Consider the following 18743-nt stretch of genomic DNA (forward strand, 5'->3'; position numbering starts at 1 on the left):
GCACCTATCGAAGGATCATGAATACTGATCGAAAGATCATCTTTCGATCAGACTTCCATCGAAGGGTTCACAGTGACCTCAAAGGACTATCTATCGAGGTCCATCCATCGAAGGTTCATCTTTCGAGTTCATCGAAGGATCAACATTATCCTTCGATGAGCATCCTTCGAGCTAGACAAATGACAACCATAAACAAACTGTTTGGCCAAGTCAAACTAGGAGGATAGTTGACTTGGTCAAACTTACAAGGCTAACTTAGACATCGTTTTACATCGAGACTGAATACAGACAAAGTACAGACACAAGTGCACCAACACTTATCAGCGACGTTAGGAATCCAGTAACGGGTTCCCTGAGGGGTATCAAAAACAAAGTATGGATTCGATGGCCCTGCATCATAAAACGAAAAAGGTTAGGAATCTGCTATACATGGCATGACAAAAGGTTAGAAATCTGTGATATGAGAATAAAGTGGGCTCCCATTGTGCATTGTACAACCGTCTAACTGGCCGCGTGATGATTCAGCAAACATAGAAGGACCATGAGATGATCCAGAAACAGCAACAGTCATGGCCTGCATATGCGAATCTTCCCCTGCTACATGTGAACATTATGGAATATGTTTGAACAATGCCATATCTGGGGAAGAAAAAAACAAACCGAGTGTATAGAAAAAACAAACCTTCTTCATTATCCATAACCTGGTCATCATTAAACGCGCTGTTCATGAAATTGTTGGATATCACAACATCCGGGGATCTAACAGGGGCTTCAGATGACCGAGAACAATCAACATGCATATAAGTGTATACAGAAGCTTCGAATGGAAAAAGTGAACATGGCCATGTAGTATAGTTTGGATTATTAGATTAAAAAGTTGTAAAAGACAAAAAAAAAAAAAAACAGAACTTCGAGAACAGTTAAATTACATATATGGACAAACCTGGAGCATTAAATTCCTCATCATTTTGGAAGTCGCTGCAAAAGAACCGGTTGGGGAAACTATGGACCGGCGACATTAATTCTGAGGTTGGTGGATTTGTCTCCATGGATATTAATGGAGAAATGAACAGGGGAGTAGAAGATGACTATGTAGTTCTGTTGAAGAATATATAAAATGAGAAATTGTAAAAGAAATATAGGGGTGGGTGCATGGTACAAATGAGTTGATGGGGGCTGATGTGCATTAAATGCTGATGTCAATTCAAATGGGTTATAATATCTTGCCTAACGAAATTACATATATAACCTTGAAGCAAAAAGTAACAATAACTGTGGGAGGGCTACGTGGCTAAATGATGGCCACTATTATAGTTTGCTAAATTTTCTAAGAATATAGGGTTTCTTACTAAGCATTATCCTATATATATATATATATATATATATATATATATATATGTATGTATATAATATTTTGAATAATTGTCATTTTATACTCACACTAATTGTTTGTATTATATACTTAAAGTTATATATTCTTCACATACTTATAAAGTTTACATTATATATTAAATTTTAGACTTGCAATATATTCTAACATGACACTATTCGACGACACAAGTGGTTAAACTAATAAATAAATATTTTTTTCGTTTAATTTTAGTCAAACTATAACCTATACACATGTATACAAAATATTATTATTTTATTATCAATATAATGTTGACCTATTATATTCTATTGATTTAGTTGAAACCATACATAGTCTTAGCCTCTTACACTAAAGGATATGGAGAGATGAGTTTGGAGGAGATGAGCCGCCACGTAGGCGCCACGTAGGAGTGGCTTGGAAAGGATGGACCTAGAGGGGTGGGGGATGAACCCCTTTGTGTATATATATGTATATATGTATAGGTATATGTGAGAGAAGGAAGAAGGAGAGAGGATCGGCGGACCCGACTGTGGGTCGCCGGGTGTGATGGGCCGAGCCCCAGGGGGCGGTGTGGGGGTCCGGCGCCGGGCCTAGCCGGGCATCAGCCGGCCCCCATACCTTCCAGTCTTAGGTAACCCTTTAAGCAAACGGAGCCTAACACATCATAGTGATCAATTTTCCTTTCCAATCCCTAAATTATATTAATTGATTATTTTTACAGCCACCTACTATTTATTAAGAAGTAAAATTGACATTCAACTAAATATGTAAATATACTTAATTCGGGATACATACGAATATATATATATATCTAGAAACAAGAAAAGTATTGCTAACGTTAATTGTTGCATTATAACATTGAGATTTTGATACATATTATGTTATATAAATTTGTTTAAAAGTATTTCATGATAAATCTATATAAAAATACAAAATATATGTCCAATCCCAAAGCAAACCATTCCCAACATTACAAAGCCCTAACTTCAACTTTTGATCATTTTGACCCTAATTTCATGCCAACATCTAACCAACAAAGTGGGAAAATATATACTTTTGTATCCCAACGACCCACAAAATAGTTTTAATCTTCATTATTTATAACTACTACTGCTAATGATAGCTAAACTCTTTTAACTTAATTAAATACTTATATTTAGAAATCATGTCATACTAGCTTTACTTTTATAACTATTACACTTTGTATTCATGATTTTTTTGGATTTTTTTTCCTGAAATACAATACATATTTAAGTAACTTTTTTTTAAAACTTTTTTACCCCCCCCCCCAATTCCTCTTTTTTTTTTTTTTTGGGGGGGGGGGGGGGGTTTACTTCTTTTGAAGTAAAGTGGATGGTACTTTTATTTACATTTAAAGACACTACTTCTGATGATTCACTAAATTAATGTGAATTTGTTAATTGTTTTTAGATTCTCATACTATAGAACAAAAACTAATGTATAAGTATTTTTAAAATAGATATATTTAGGATTTTTCTATTTTTTATAATAATGTTATACCTCACCCTTAAATTTCATTTGGACTAGTGAATTTTGTTAAAGTTTTTTTTTTACGAAAAGAAAAGAAATGTCCACAAAAACAAAACAATATATACATCTAATTTGGTAATGATTTAAAAGCCATAAGCACCAATTTATAAATCTAATTTGATAAGCCAAATACAAATACCTATTGAATACGAAGTTATTTGCTCCGAATCATGTATTTTCCGTATAAACACATGCATGCGTAAATGTAAATATTTTAAACAAATTCTTATTTGCATCAATATTTAAACAAATTATATTTTCAATATAATTTACATAAATTTTTTACATAAATTCTATAACATGTTCATTTTCAATAGTTTTTCAATATAATTTACATTGTATGATATTTTTTCGAATTATATTATCCATAATCATGGTGCATGAAATTTGAAGGAAAGTATGTTGGGTTTGTTTGTAAAAGAAAGCCAACATCTCTATGGAAAGGCTAAACATATGACCCAACTAGTTCTTTAAATAATAATCATTGGTGTCTCTTTGCCTCAACCATTTAGAACACGAGGGCGGGAATTGCTAGAAAGTAAAACAACAGGGACCGGGGATTGCCCCAATGCTCGATATTCATTCACTTGAAAGTTCGAAAGAATATTTTGATTTACTACGAGTCAACGAAAGCTCGATTGTAAGATTCTTTATTTAGCGTCCCATGGCGCCATCAACCATCCCCCGCTCATTAACAAGGGGGCGCTATCCCCTTGTTGCCAGCACGCTAACGGACGGATTTTAGGTGGATCAAGGCATTTGGTCAACATAATTGGCGCTAGTGGGGCTTTATCTCACACCATCATTGTTAAAGGGGGGCACCAATTTTATCTCAAAATCTACGTGGCGCTTACGTGGCGTGATAAAGCCCTTGGGAGCTTTAAATCACATCACCCAGCTTTATTGTGGGCCAATGATGTGCACAAAATGCAACATATAAATTACATCAATTGTGGCATAAAACTAACCCTTTTTAGTACTAAAGTTGGAAAAAGTGTGCTTTTGTCTTCCTTTTGTATTTTCAGAATTAAATGAGCTCAAATGAACAAAAGAAGGAAAAATACAGCTAAATCTAACATAAATACAAGAAAAGGAACAAACGTGACATGTCCGACCTCCCGACAGCATCTTTCCAAAGCAAAACAAGAAGACAGAAGACTGAACACGCCCCGTGCTCAGTGAGCACGGGGGCGTGCCCAAGAGTCAGCAGAAAAGACAAAGTGATAGAAGCTTCTTCTGCCCACCATGGGGCCGTGCTCAGCGGACACGGGGGCGTGGTCAGCTGTTGCAGACACATTTAATGAAATTGCGAATTGCAATTAATGAAGAGAAAGAGTCGGATGGACACGGGGCCGTGCCCAGTGGACACGAAGCCGTGCCAAGGCTTCTATTCAGCCTATAAATATGAGTGCTTGGAGCTCTTGCAACTCATCCATTGGAACACCACCTCTCTCACACTTCACCCACCACCCACCACCATCACAACACCATCATCCACCACCATCATCCATTTTCTATCATAGAGTGTGTGAGTCGTCTCGGGATCCAAGATTGATCGTAAGAGTTCTTGACAATCAAAGGCCCTGTTTGCCTAAGTCTCTTACATCACTTGGTGAAGACAAGTGTTTAGTGTAATACTTTTTATTTTAAATCTTTTGCACTTTTTAATTGGTTTTGTATTAATGACTTTAATTACTAGTTTCTTATGTTGAAGGTGATTCTTCCTTATCGTTTGTCTGTGGTGTCTTGGCATTATTTTACTGTCTATATAAAATAAAAGATTTTCACCATTCATATCTCCACGGTCTATATGGAGGTATGTTGGCTACCTGGTCGGGGGTTAAGGGAACAGTTTGGTAAGAGTCTTGCCATTGTTCAGTGTATAGATCCTGCAAAGGACCTGGATCAAATTTAGTAGAATCTCCTTCAATACCCAACGGTATTGGATGGCGGGGGTCTAAACTCTTTGATCCCCTCATAAGTTAAACTACTATTAAAACTTTAACCCGACTACTTAGGACTGTATCTCTGCTGACTCAGACTACTTAGCCGAGGGTAACGTCGCCTTCAAAAGAGGGGCCTACCACATTATGCATTAATAATTTAATTAATTATCTTTCAATAATCCGACCCTTTAGGATTGTATCCTTGCTGACTCAAACTACTGGGTTGAGGGTAACGTCACCTTCAAAAGAGGGGCCTACTACAATAACTAAGATAATCTCTTAAACAAGTGCAAAAGTGCGAAAATAATCAAAGGTTACACTACACACGAATCGGATCCAAGTGATTCATCTTGTCTATCTGTTTTTACTTTTATTTTCTTTTTCAACATTTTAGTTAGTTTTATTTTTCTAGTTTAAAAATCTTTTTCTAACATTTTGAGTTGATTAGACGTTGAGGATAAACCGGTACTAAAAGCTCTAGTGTCCTTGGACGACCTCGTTATCTTAGCAACACTATACTACGTCCACGATGGGTGCACTTACCCATATGTGTATTTAGTGTTAGTAAATATCGTGTTTATAAATTTAAAACTTGGATAAAAAGTGTAAAAAGGGCTTAAAATATACATCTAAATTATATTACACCTAACCCACATCAGCTAACGTCCCATGCCACCTAAGCTTTTGTCGGCGCTAAACATTGTTTCGTGAGCATTAAAAACACGCGTCAAAGGGGGAGGCGCTAACCCTTAACGATAAAGAGAGGATAAAGTTGTGGGGTTCACCCCCAATCAACCAATCACACTTTTTTCTTTTTCTTCTTTTTAATTCTTAGTTAAAACAAAACGTTATAATAAAAAGCAAGTGAGTTAAAGCCTACTGCGTGTGTGACAATGGCATAACAAGGCGTTATACACTTTTTAGTTAAACCACAACATATAGTCTAAAAGAAAGTAAAAATTCGAGGACTCGATTGTAAAAGAAAAAAAAAGTTGAAGTTTGGGTTCTTAACTATTTTAGGACTTAACTACGTTCGATTCACATTCGATTCTTCTTTTTCGATCACAACTCTCTCAGTTCTAAATCTTTCTAATTTTCTGTAGGTTTAAATTTGTTTAATTAGGGACAATTGCATATTTCATCTTAAAAAACTTCTTAATTGCGTATTTACCTCACTTAAAATTAAAATTTCATATATCCCATTCCTTAACTAATAAAATTGCAAAGTTACCCATTTTGATTTAATTAATTAAAAACAAGTTATATAACGACTCTTTTACCCTTATTTTTACTGGAGCTTTAAAAAATTACATATTTGCTCATTTTTACTAGTTTTTTTTTGGTTTTTACAACTATTTTTTTTACGTTTTGCTTGTTTGTTTCCTTTTGTTGTTTTTTTACAATCTATACACTGAAATAAACCGCTAAAGTACGTAAATGCATATTTTTCCACATAATATAAACAATTTCTGAATAAGTAGGAGCTTAATCAGAGGACTACAGACCAAAGAAAAGAATATAACTTGCTTTGAACGTATTTCTAGTTAGATTTTTTAACTAAGTTATTTGTTTTGTGTTTTTTTTTTCTTTTAATCATTAAAGTTTTTAATGTATAGGCTAAGAGTTGGCTACAAAGTCCAAATTTTCTAAAAAGTGTAAAAAGTCATAAAATACCAAAATATCAACCATAAAACACACCCAAAACACATAAATAACAAAATGAAGATTACTAAAAATCATATATGTGGGTTTTGTATTGTGTTTTATATGATTAGTCTCTGATTATAGAATAACAAACATTATTGTGTTTTATGTTGTTTAGCATGTTGTGTTTTATATGCTGTAGGTTCATGATTTCGGACCGAAACCCGTGATTAGTGTGTGATTATGTTCAAGACGGGAGAGATTATATATTAACAAACAACTTCTTTGTATTAATCGGTAGTATAACATTACAAATCGGCCCGATTACAAGATAATCGAACAATACCAAATGAGTATACATCCGGGGAGAGACCAAGTGGTGATCTCTCCCCCAAACACTAAAACTCTTTGTGAACTCTCTCAATGAGCTCACCCTCTTTCACACTTGCAAATGAACAAGGGGTTGGTATTTATAGCCATACCCACTTGTCTTGCAAACACACACGGTCAAACACATAACCCTCTCGTTTGACCACTTCAAACGAGGGGGTCAACACACATTCGTTTGACCGTTTCACTAACTATTACATTATCAGCATAAAATAATATCTAATATATTCGAACAGCATCGGACACACAAACTGCACCAACAAATTCCCCCTTGTCCGTTGCTGTCGAATGCTGAAAATGCAACTGCAATCGATCTTCAGTCAAGTATTTGTTGATGTCATCTCCTCTGTGTTAATAAATTCCCCCTTGACCGATGATCCAGGTAAGTAGTATCTTCACTTGAATCTTCATACCAAACCTTTGAAGCTTTTCATATAGTATTTCTCCCTCAAAGTACGCGTATCTGGTTGGGTGTTGGTGCAATTTCCTCGCAAGGCTAAATTGACCGAGCTTCCGCTGATCTTCCAATACTCCAACTGGCATTTGATAAGGGTTTCATTCAAGCATACTACATTGGTAGAGTTTTCTGGTGAACTATCTTCTGTAAACCATCTTTGTGGAATCGACCAAGTAATGCACTTTGATATTCAACATCAACACTCAGGAAGTCAACTAGACCGAGTATATCACTTGCAAGCTCAACCAGCATGCTTAGCTGAACTACATCCAGATCTCATTGTCTTACCTTTGTGAAGTTGACCAAGTAATGCACTACGGATCTTCAGCATCAGTACTCAGGATGTCAGCTTGACCAAGTACATCGTTTGCGAACTCAACAAATTGAATTACACCCAGATACCTGTAAAATCTCATAAAGATTCCCCCAGGTCTTCAGTGAACAGCGCTTTGAAACTACTGTAGACTTTAGATACCTGTATGTTTTCGTGCAAAACCCTTCACGCTGGCTGGATAATTAATTTAAATCCTCAAATGTGTGTCTGTGCAAAACATTCCATGCAGAACCTTTGGTATCACCAGAAAAACACAAACTCCACCACCTGTGATTGCGTTTAGAAATTTACCGAAGAAAGTCCAAAACATATGAAATTTTTTATCCTCCCATTTCTTTGGTAAAATGTCTAAACCATGACAAATTCCCTCCACTAAGCGGAACTGTCGTCAACTACACTAAACAGATTCTCTCCTCTGAGCAGAATCTTTCAAACATTCTCGATTTTTCTAAAAATCACGAAAGAAACTTTCTTCTTTGCATATTATAGTTGATAATGAAAGTCCCCTAGCCCCGTAGGATCCGACTTGTATCCCCCCAAAGTTCTGCTAACACCTAATCCGAAAACTTTCATCATAGGCATAACTCTTCGACTTTGTTAACTCGTTAGGACCTGTCTTGGCTCTCTAGGTTCCTCCAATCATTACCAAAGGCGAGAATATGACAATAAACAAAATTCTTTCGAACAGTTACGAACACCGATAACAAAACAAATTTTCACGTGCGGAAGAAAAATATACCGTTTTTGGCCCATAATAGTCAAGTCACCAATTTTGACATTTGCACCGGTAACCGTGACTACCCCACGTTTAACAAAATTCAAGTTTTCATCATACCTCATCATCTTGCGCGCTCTCCGAACCCGTACCCAATACTTAAAATTCTTAGCTCACTAATAAGAATTTTAAAACCCATCCCAGAATTTGTAAACTCCAATTATCAATTTCCAATGAGGTAGGGCCTGATGTTTACTTTTCGTCACCAAACTAGGCCCCCCTTCTAGCTGAAATGGGATATAAAATCACCAAGCCCAAGGAAGTTTCAGTCCCATCCTCAGTAGGCCCAAAACAACACAATATAATTAATCATAGCCCAATGTAGTCTCATCATTTACGCTTCCTGGGATTTTTGTGCAGTCAAATAATTCAAAATCAATTTCCATCGCACTAAGTGGGTCCAATCAGAAAGACTTAGTCTGCCAAACACATGATCTGTCGACATCAACATGCTGCAGCAGCCGACATTAACAATTATTGACCTTTGTCTTGTCTGTCTTCTTCTCCTTCTTCGATACACCTTCAGCTACTATCATCAGACATCAGCATAACCAGCTGTTCAGACCCAATCCTCTTGTTCATTCCATCTACTTCTTCCTTCAAACTACAAAGTAGCTGCAATCTCCTTCAGCCGACGAACAATGAAGAGGTCGACGAAGCTTTAGTTGGGCTGACGAAGGCTTTTATGTTGGGCCGACGAACACTGAGGTCTTCTTGGTGAACCTTTCAAACTACGAACCATCAGTCCTTGCGAACCATCAAATGATCCACGAACCCTCAAGTCTTTGAAAACATATCCACGAACAATAAAGGGACCAACGAACATTGAGGTTTTCTTTGTAAACCTTTAAAGGTCATTTTTCGTCCATACATAATCATTCTTCATCGACAAGATACCATGGACGAATACCTTGAGTCTTCGTCAAAAGAGACTCTTTGTCACATGAGGAGTCTTCGTGACTCATGGAATGTTCGACACAAGCAGGTCTTCGTCGGCAAGAACTGGACGAACCCTTATAGTTCGCTGAGGAGACTCTTCGTCACTACATGGAGTCTTCGTCAATCTTTAGTCTTCGTCCATTATAAGTCTTCGTCACAAGTAGATCCTTCATCCACAAAGAGTGTTCGTGGACATCAAGTGGAGTCTTCGTGAGATGTAGGAGGGTTCGTCACAAAGGAGACTCTTCGCCAGGGGAGTCTTTGGCACACATGGTTCACTTTTGGGTCAGATTTGAAGAAACCCTAGGGTTTCTTCAAGCAGCCGCCACACTCCTCAAGAGCACATCAAGAACAAGTCTGCTGATCTGATGAAACACGCCTCAAAAATGATAAAGAAAGATGAAGACTAGATTTTCTTGGTGTGAAACATAAATTTTAACCCTCTTGTATGGTCCGATTCACCCTAGACCCGTCCAGATCTGGGTTTTTCTTCATGTTTACACCACTTTACATTTTGAACAAAAAAATCACAAAAATCACAGATCTAGAGCACATGTGACTTAGCAAACTGTTAGATTCACTAAACCGGCACCGTGGCTCTGATACCAATTGTAGGTTCATGATTTCGGACCGAAACCCGTGATTAATATGTGATTATGTTCAAGATGGGAGAGATTAGAGACTAACAAACAACTTCTTTATATTAATCGGTAGTATAACATTACAAATCGGCCCGATTACAAGATAACCGAACAATACCAAAGGAGTATACATCCGAGGAGAGACCAAGTGGTGATCTCTCCCCCAAACACTAAAACACTATGTAAACTCTCTCAATAAGCTCACCCTCTCTCACACTTGCAAATGAACAAGGGGTTGGTATTCATAGCCATACCCACTTGTCTTGCAAACACACACGGTCAAACACATAACCATCTCATTTGACCACTTCAAACGAGTGGGCCTATACACATTCGTTGACCGTTTCACTAACTATTACATTATCAGCATAAAATAATAACTAATCTGTTCGAACAGCATCGGACATACAAACTGCACCAACATATTCATAGTTCTACAATTGTGTATTTGAGGTTTTTATAAACTATTATGGTTTGAATATGTGTTTTAGTAGTTTTCACTATATTATTTGTGGGTTTTAGGTGTGTTTTATAGCTGAAATTATAGTGTTTTTTGACTTTTACACTTTTAGGAAATCTGGAATTTGTAGCTGAACCCCACCCTTAATGTATAATACCCCTAGATATATCTTAGTAAAACAAATAATTTAGTAACAAGGCAAAAAAATAAAAAAGCTAGCTAGCAAAACGTAAAAAATTAAAGACCAAAATAATTGTGAAAAACCCACAAAATGTGTAATTTTTAAAGTTTTAGTAAAAGATAAGGGTAAAGAAGTCATTATATAACTTATTTTTAATGAAATAAATAAAAAATGGGTAAATTTGTAATTTAATTAGTAAATGAAGGGGATATATGCAATTCCAAATTATAAATTGGGCAAATACTCTATTAAGATGTTTTTAAGATGAAATATGCAATTCTCCCTTAATTTTAAGGGTTTGCAATGAGAGGAAAGAATTAATTTTATTTGAAAAGAAATTTATTTATTTTTATCAAAACCCACTCCAACTCTAATGCCTTAATACTTGTAATTGTGTGCATCATAAAAATTGTATATAAAATGTGTGTTATCATGTTCCGATGTGTTAGACGAATAGACTCTTAAGAAAAAAATTATTACAAAAAGAGTCCGAATTTTAAATTCTGGTTTAGGCATAAAAAGGTTTGAGCCTATTGTGACTTTTGATTAGGGGTGCAAACGAGCCGAGTCGAGACAAGCTCGACCAAGCTAACTTATGAGAACTCGAGCTTGAGCTTGTTGGTACTTTCTTAAGCTCGAGCTCGAGCTCGACTCGTTTATTATTTATTAGTTAATGTATTAAACAAAAATAATATAAATAATATATTTTCGCGTTTTTCAAGGCGTTTTAGACAAGATGGCCCATTGTTCTATTATTTTTATATACATTTTCGCGTTTGTGGTATCTTGGCATTTTACAATTGTAAAATTATATTACAACCAAAGAGAAAAAAATAGAAGCGAAAAAAATAAATTTAAAATCCTAATCGGATCTCTTCACAATATTCACTGTCATCAGTCCCTGTCTTCTTTAATACTACAAGAACTATTACCAAATATATGGCATTTTATGTAAAACTTAACAAACCCATTGGTTTGATTATTTTGCCTGCTCGTCTATTGAAGTGCCTTTTTGTGGATGTTTGAGGACATAGATCTATGACGTGTGGGTTGGTTTTTCGCTTTGTTCTTCAACTTGATCTTCATCTTTATAATCATCACACTCTTCAGTGTCATTGATCTCTTCTCCTCATCCAAGCTTTCTTCAAGAACAAAGAACACAAAATGACATATGACTGTCATCAGTATCTTTTTCTTGAAGATTTTTCCATCTCATGCAGCAAAATCTTACTGAGTTACTCCCCTCACCTAACAATCCATTCAGTGAAACTTCACGAAGAACAATACTGAATATCCAAGAAAGCATATTAGCCATCTTTGATTTTTTTTTTAATTTTTTGGCATTTTACAGTGAGTGGTATTTAGTAGTATTGACGTTTGGTTTGATCAAATAGAAGTTGCTAAAACGTATCATTTTATAGGATGTCTTTTTGGCGCGAAGGTTAGGCGGTGCATTATTATAATAAAGTATTCGTCGTTTCAGTTACTGTTTGTAATTATTGTTTTTGATAAGCTTTTATCTCTGAAGTCTGTAACACGTCCCATCTTTCAAGTTTGGCATTTTAGATTCTAATATAATAAATTTTCCGTCTCTTCAGTTTTACTCTTTTATAGTTACTGTTTCTAGTTACATTTTCAAGTTTGGTTTTTATTTTTTTTTATTTTTTGGGGTTTTTATAATACTTGTCCAAAGTAATTTTATTATAGTTTTGTAGTTTTTGGGGCATTTTATGGCATGATGGCGTTTTGACAAGCATTTGGCTATGTGGCCTTTTTATTACAAATGGCGTGTTATTATATAACAACCAACTGAAAAAAGAAAATTAAAAAAATATATATATAAACAATTGATTTTCCAAATCTTCACTATCACCAGTCTCTTTCTTCTTTTGAAGCATCTTCACTAGCTGTTTCGACTTTCGTATGATTTATTTTGTTTTTTGTTTTTTGTTTTTTGAACTAGTTTTTTTGTCGCCGTGTGGAAGCACAAAGTCTGAAATTAGCCTCTTTTTCTTGAATATTTGTCCATCTCATGCAGGAAAATGTTATTGAGTTTACACCCTTCAGCCAACAATCTTTGAATTTCCAATGAACGATTTTTGATTTTTTAACTTTTTGGTGTTTTACCGAGAAAAAGAACGCCACAAAATAAAAGCACATTAAAGCTCTAAATTTCATCATGCTAAATCAATAATGTTTGTGATGGACAACTTTGTTAATCCTCAGTTAAGAAAGATGTCTGACAATGTTGTCCATCCCATACAGCTAAACTTTATTGACAACAAACCTCAATAATGTTTTTGTATGTTTTGGCGTTATAATTTAGATGGAAGTTGAGGATAAAGTCAATAAGATTTTACTCAATGAAATGAACAATATCCTCACTTAAGGATTTTGTCCATTACATTGAGCGAAACCTTATCGACAACCAAACTGAATTTCAAATAAACGTTATTGGTTTAGAGGATATTTGATGTTTGGGTTTTTTGGCGTTTCTAAGACGAATGGTATATATCAAATATGACGATTGGGTTTTTGTGTGTTTTAATGGAAGGTCTGAGATGTTGTATATATAGGATGTTTTTTGGCGGTTTTTTAGGCGGGATTTTATCATAATTAAGTTTGGCGTTTTATATCTAATGACGTTTTTAGATTAGGATGGTGTGTGCTATTTGTAGGTTAAGGCGGTAATTTTAATGGCGTTTTATTTCATTAAATGGCGTTTTGTGTAGATAAGTTAAAAGACTTTTTTTCCCATAATGAAGCGCGCCACAACAATAAAAGTTATGGTATTTACGAAAACGCTACCGCGTCATCTAGTCCATAGATTGTTTTGATCTGACGATCCATAAGCGTTCTCTCTGTTCTCACACTATCCACTGTTTTCTCTAAATACGAGTGTTACATAAGTGCGTTCATAAACCGTGCAATAAGGTCACCCAAAACACGATTGGATGTAAATTACTATAAACATGATGTTATAACTTATGAACATTAATTACTACGATTGAATGAATATGTTTCTTGTAACCAACCATCTCTATGATTATTGTGATACAAAAGGTATTTTTATGATGGTCTTTAAGTATTAAATATATATAAAAAGTAGGGTGTAAACGAGTCGAGCGGCTCGCAAACAGCTCAAAATCGATTGCACCTTACTCTTAATGTATATTTAATACTTAAAGACCATCATTAAAAAGTACCTTTTGTGACCCAATAATAATAGAGATAGTTGGTTACAAGAAACACATTCATTCAATCGTAATAATTAATGTTAATAAGTTATAACATCATGTTTATAGTAATTTACATCCAATCAAAATCGTTTACTTATTGGAACTTGCCCCGTAACTATAGCCACTTTAGCAAATCTTATTTTCATAATAAAGTAAAAATCTAAAAAGAAATAATTTGTCATCTAATATATATTTGTAATCCATCTTTTAAATAGCTTTTATTACATGATGAAAGATATATCTTTACTTATTTGTTATTACTAGGTTATGATCGGTGTAATACACGGACTGTACAATCTAATGTAATTTATATAACTTATAAGACTATTAAAAATCGAAATAAAAATTGAAGTACTCAAACTCGTTATATAAAAATTTATTAGAACACAAACTTACTTGTATTATAGATTGATTTGTTTTGAACAAATTTATTAGAACACAAATTTACTCGTATTATAAATTGACCCGTTTTGAATAACACATCAAATTGAGTCAAACAAACAAAACAATCTGAGTGCAATCCAATTCAATTAGGTTATAACATACAAATCATTTAAATTCCATTACAATCACCTTAAGTAATAAAAAACAATTTGATGATCAAAAGATATATTTAGAAAACAATATATATTTATCAGAAGACGAGGAATGGACACTTCTTGAATGCAAAAAAGTTTTAAAAGAGGAAGAGGAGCGGAAATCTAGCGACTTGAGACAAAGATCTAGGATTAAGTGGGCAAAGGACGGGGATGAAAATTCGAGGTATTTCCATGCCATGATAAATTGTAGAAAAGCTTCGAACTCGATACATGGCTTAGAAGTGAACGGTGCGTGGGTTTCTAAGCCCTCGCTGGTTAAGAAGGAGGTCTTCAGGTTCTTCAGATCTAAGTTTGTCGAAGAATGCGATGTTTGGCCCCGGTTGGTTTGTTTTGATCTCAAATGTGTGTCTGATTCTGACGCTTCGATGCTAGACGGTCGGTTCAGTTTAGAAGAGATAAAGTGTTGGTGCACTTGTGTCTGTACTTTGTCTGTATTCGGTCTGTATGAAAACGATGTCCTAAGTTAGTCTGTAAGTTGACCAAGTCAACTATCCTCCTAGTTTGACTTGGCCAATAAGCCGTAATATGTTAGTCTGTCTCGAAGGATAGGCTCGAAGGATAGACTCGAAGGATACTGTTGATCCTTCGAGATGGTCGATAGATATGGTTCGACTGTTAGACCTCGAAGGATCATCCTTCGAGGTCCCTGCTCATCCTTCGAATGACTTGTCCTCGATAGATGATCCTTCGGACCATCTATCGGATCCTTCGGGATAGACAACCTGTGCTGGGTGTATATATACCCATGCAGTGTAGTGTGAAAGGCAGATGCACACAGACAGAAAGTTAGAGAGTTGAGAGCATTCTGTCCGAAACTCACACACACACACACTTTGAGAGTTTGCAAACTGATTGTAAACATTGTGCTTGTAACCGGAACCTTCATACGTATTAATACAGTGGTGTTAATCGGTGAAATCTTGTGTGTTTGTTTCTCTACTTGCTTCATCTCGGTTTGCCTACTAGCTTGGATTCCGCACTTGCTAGTAGGTTTGTATAACAAGGTTTAGGTTCGTAATCCTCCGCGAAAAGGGACCTACAAGTGGTATCAGAGCCTTGCTCTTTACCTTGTTTAAAACCGGGTTGTTCGAGTTCTTGGTGTGTTTGAACACTTGGCTTAGCACCCGTTTTTGGTGGTTTTCTTGCTTGTTTAAACTGAAAAACGGTTTCTAAACCTTCGGGAGTGTTCAAGGTTGGGTTGGGTAACTTGAAAACTTGTTTTTAAGTGACTTTGATTTTTCCGGCCATATCTCCGGTGTGTTTCCGGTGACCAGATCTTGTTGATAAGGTTGCCTTTTTGGGTAAACTTTTTTGAAAGTCAAATAGTTGGTGGAAAAGTTGGTGGCAGAACATCCTTTCTGCCGAAAGTTGGTACACCAACCTGTCACTTCTCTCACCAACCCATCAGTACTTTTGACAGTGTGTCAGACATCGAAAGATAACTTTCGAGCTCGAAGGATCATCCTTCGATCAAGGAGATTCGAAAGATAACCATCCTTCGAACATCCTTCGAAGTCAGTGTGTTATCCTTCGAGTCAAGGAATCTTTTCGATAGATACATCCTTCGAGTTACTGTTCATTACGAAAGATAAGGATCCTTCGTGTTGGGTGAATCTTTCAAGGTTATCTTTCGAGGTTATTGTTCGAGCCATCAACAGTGATCCTTCGAACACTGTTGATTCTTCGAACAAGTGTCATCTTTCGAGACCTGTGTTCGAAACATAAGGAGAATCTTTCGAAATCATCTTTCGAAAGATAAGGATCCTTCGTATAGTCAATCTTTCGAAATCATCCTTCGAAGTTTTTGTTCGAAACTCAACAAGGATCTTTCGAACCCTGTTGATCATTCGAACAAGTATTGATCTTTCGAACATGTTGCATCTTTCAATTCCTATCTGTTTTTGCACTTAACAGTTTGTGGTGTGTAGGTTTGGTTCTTTTATTTGATCAAAATGAGTTGTACAAGTCCATGGGATTGGAGTTTGGGCTCACGAACCAATCAAGAGTTAGTGACAGCTGCAGATTGGGCAAAGAGTATGGTTCCACAGCCATCAATCAGTCCAAGTCAATGGGCTTTGGTATCCAATCAAAGTCAAAGTCTTCAGAACCTTCTGATTAGTGAAAGTGAAACTGGCAGCAACAATCGTCCACCTAAGTTGAACCATATGAACGATTTTCCATCATGGAAAAACCGTTTTCACACATATGTTCAAGGGCAAAGCACTGATCTTTGGACGTGTTTCATCAATGCGTTCAATACTAATCTTGAAACTGCTGCGTCAACTTCAGAGGGTTATGCCAATATGCTTGAAAATGACAAGAAGGCTTATGAATTGGAGAAAAAGGCCTTTGCCACACTTACTCAAGCACTCAACAAAGACATCTACCATCAGTTCTCATATTGCAAGACCACGAAAGCATTGTGGGATGCCTTAGTTGCTAGAGGAGAAGGAAATGCAGCTGCTCGAAAATCTCGGCATGATTTGTTGAAGAAAGAGTTTGAATCCTTTCAGTTTTTGGAAAACGAGACTCTGAATGATATGATCACACGTTTCTATCATTTGATTAGTGAGATGTGTGCTTATGGAGTTGTCGCTACTCAACAAGAAATGGTGAGTAGATTTGCTGACGCCTTACCTCCAAAGTGGAGTTCTTTCATTGAACTGTTGAAGCATACTGGAACTCTAGATCAAGTCAACATCTACGAGTTCATTCAAAAGCTGGAACATAAAAATGATGAAGAAATTAGGAAAGCAAGGCGTGCTCTAGCTCCTCAGAATACCGAAATGTATCTTCCAGGATTCGATGTTTTGGCAAGATCCGCTGCAGCTCAGCAACAGCAACCTAAGCTGCAGACTGCATTTGTGTCCAATACAAGTTCAAGTTCCTTTCCGTTTCCTCAGTCAACAGCTGCTCCACCACAACCTCAATTCGATCCGAGGTCTTACATTCCTGTTCCAACTCAGCCACAACCACAACCTCAACAACAACAACAGCAAGCTCACTATACAAGCAATCCTCAACCTCAACCCCAAAGTCATCACACAATCCGAGTCGACAACTCAAATCTTTCACACCTTAGCATTGAAGTCGCTAAGGAACATATGGAGATTATCAACACCATGGTCAGTGCATACTGTGGTTTGGTAGCAGGTCAGCTTGGAAACATCAACATGACCAATGAAGATTATGATCAGATCGACAAGGAAGAAATGGAGTTGATGGATATTAAATGGGCTTTTGCTAGTGCGGTTAGAAGGGCAAAAGATTTCATGGCACGAACTGGAAGAACTTCGTTGGAAGGAAAGAAAAACACGAAGTATGGGTTTGATATTAATGCCGTCACGTGCTTTAACTATGGCGAGAAAGGGCACTTTAAACGTGAGTGCACTCGACCAACAAAACACGGCAATCACAACCCTTTCAGAAACCAGACGAATGTGAATGCCCAACAAGAAAACCGTGAACGGAGGATGGTGGCAGTGAATAATAATCAGGGACAGCCTGGAACTACCAATCACAATCGGGCTTTAGCTGTTCAAGCTGATGAAGGATGTGACTGGTCAGTGCAGTTTGGTGAAGGAGATCAGGGAAGTGGAACTGCATTGTATGCTAAGGTCATCGAGCAGGTTCAAAAAGAAGAATCTTCTGGAAGCGATGACAGTTCTGGTTATTCTGGCAGTTCGGATGAAGAAGGCTCTGTTTCTGGGGATAATCACTCAGAGCCTGATGAGGAGGAAGAAGGTGAAGATATTCAGGATCTTCTGAATGAAGCTGATGAGCTTAAATGTCAGAAATCAATTCTGATTAGGAAGGCTGCTGCTACATCAACGGAAATGGAAAAGCTATTTTCTGAAGATGGAGCTTTTTCTTTTCAAACTGCCTTTATGGCAAACGGCTCAGCCTTCACCAGTCAGGTAACTTCTGAACCACCTGCTCCTAGTATTTGTAAATCATGTGCTGAGATGAAGCTTGAATCAGAAAAGCTTCATAGTCATAACCAGAATTTGGTTGTTGAACTGTCGAAATGCAAAGAGGCAAACATGGCTTTAACCCGGAATGAAAAAGAATTTAAATCTGTAATAGAAACTTTAAAGAAAAATGTGTCCGAGGTTAACAAAGTAGTTTACCACAAGCAAGTGAGTATAAATGAATATATTAACATTGTGGAAGAAACTAAAAAGCAATTAGCCATTGCCCAATGCGAACATGATG

The 18743-nt window shown here is 36.4% G+C and overlaps 1 long non-coding RNA gene across 1 annotated transcript; it reads right to left on the minus strand.

Annotated features, from left to right (window-relative positions):
- Nucleotides 1–315: 315 nt before the first annotated feature.
- LOC118482011 lies at nt 316–1094 on the minus strand. Its single transcript, XR_004866782.1, has 3 exons — nt 944–1094; nt 499–817; nt 316–390 (listed from the first exon to the last, which is right to left on the minus strand). It is a non-coding gene; the product is annotated as an uncharacterized LOC118482011 (long non-coding RNA).
- Between the last annotated feature and the right edge of the window lie 17649 nt (nt 1095–18743).

This window comes from Helianthus annuus, chromosome 9 (genome assembly GCF_002127325.2).
Source record: "Helianthus annuus cultivar XRQ/B chromosome 9, HanXRQr2.0-SUNRISE, whole genome shotgun sequence".
Classification (NCBI taxonomy): domain Eukaryota; kingdom Viridiplantae; phylum Streptophyta; class Magnoliopsida; order Asterales; family Asteraceae; genus Helianthus; species Helianthus annuus.